We start from the raw sequence: 992 nt of genomic DNA, 5'->3' as shown, positions 1-992 counted from the left end.
TATATATATATATATAAATTTGTTATGTCATGATTTAATATAAGTAACTTAATATGTATTTTTAAATTGTGTAACAAAATTTAATTTAGGAAAACTTTAATAATCAAGCGAAAAGAGAAAATATAGCAAAATACATCATATTTTCTGTAAAATTTATAATATATTTTGCTTAATCAATATCAATAATCAAGAATATTTATATTACGAAACTATTATATTTTTAAATTAAACTAAGCATAACATACAAGGTTTCTCAGACGCTTGTCAAAATTTTTGTGTGCATTTTATAAAATAAGTTTAAAAAAAATAAAATGTGATGATTAATAATAGCCACATGATTGAATAATGCATACTATGTATGTGCAATTTGTCTTGCTATTATTTTATTTTTAAAAAAATTCTCGATATCCTTGCCGGTAATATTATACTGGCTAATTTATTACTGAAAAACGTATAAATTAATACTTATTTAAAATATTAAGTTAAATATAAATTAATTAATTACTTGTTTAAAGTATTAAGAGTGACAATACTAATAGCAATAATAGTACTTAATACTTAAAATAAATAATTAATTATTATTTTCCGATCAGTATTAGATTTCTGTAAAGCAAAGAGTAAAAGCATACTTCTCAAATTTCCAAAATATTTTAATCGAGAGTCAATGGAAATTAATGGAACAATTTTTAACTTATAAATAAAGTATTTTTAGATAAATACAAACTCATATTATTTCAAATAATTGTATTCTTGAACACATGTATAAATTCAACTCTTACACGATTAAAGTGTTTTTGATTAATAAAAAATAATAGACATGATTGTATGAATTTTTAATAAATTATTCATATAATACGAAATTCTTTTGTATAAAAAATTACTTTGTGTTTGTATTAATTAAGACTGACTGCAATTAAGCACAATTAACTTTGCAAAGCCTTGATGACAACAATTAATCGGATTTTAACTAAACAAAATACTTTTAAGATTAT

The sequence above is a fragment of the Atta colombica genome, unplaced genomic scaffold (genome assembly GCF_001594045.1).
Source record: "Atta colombica isolate Treedump-2 unplaced genomic scaffold, Acol1.0 scaffold1, whole genome shotgun sequence".
NCBI lineage: Eukaryota > Metazoa > Arthropoda > Insecta > Hymenoptera > Formicidae > Atta > Atta colombica.
The sequence above is the reverse complement of the archived record's forward strand: the minus strand, read 5'-3'. Positions refer to the sequence as shown.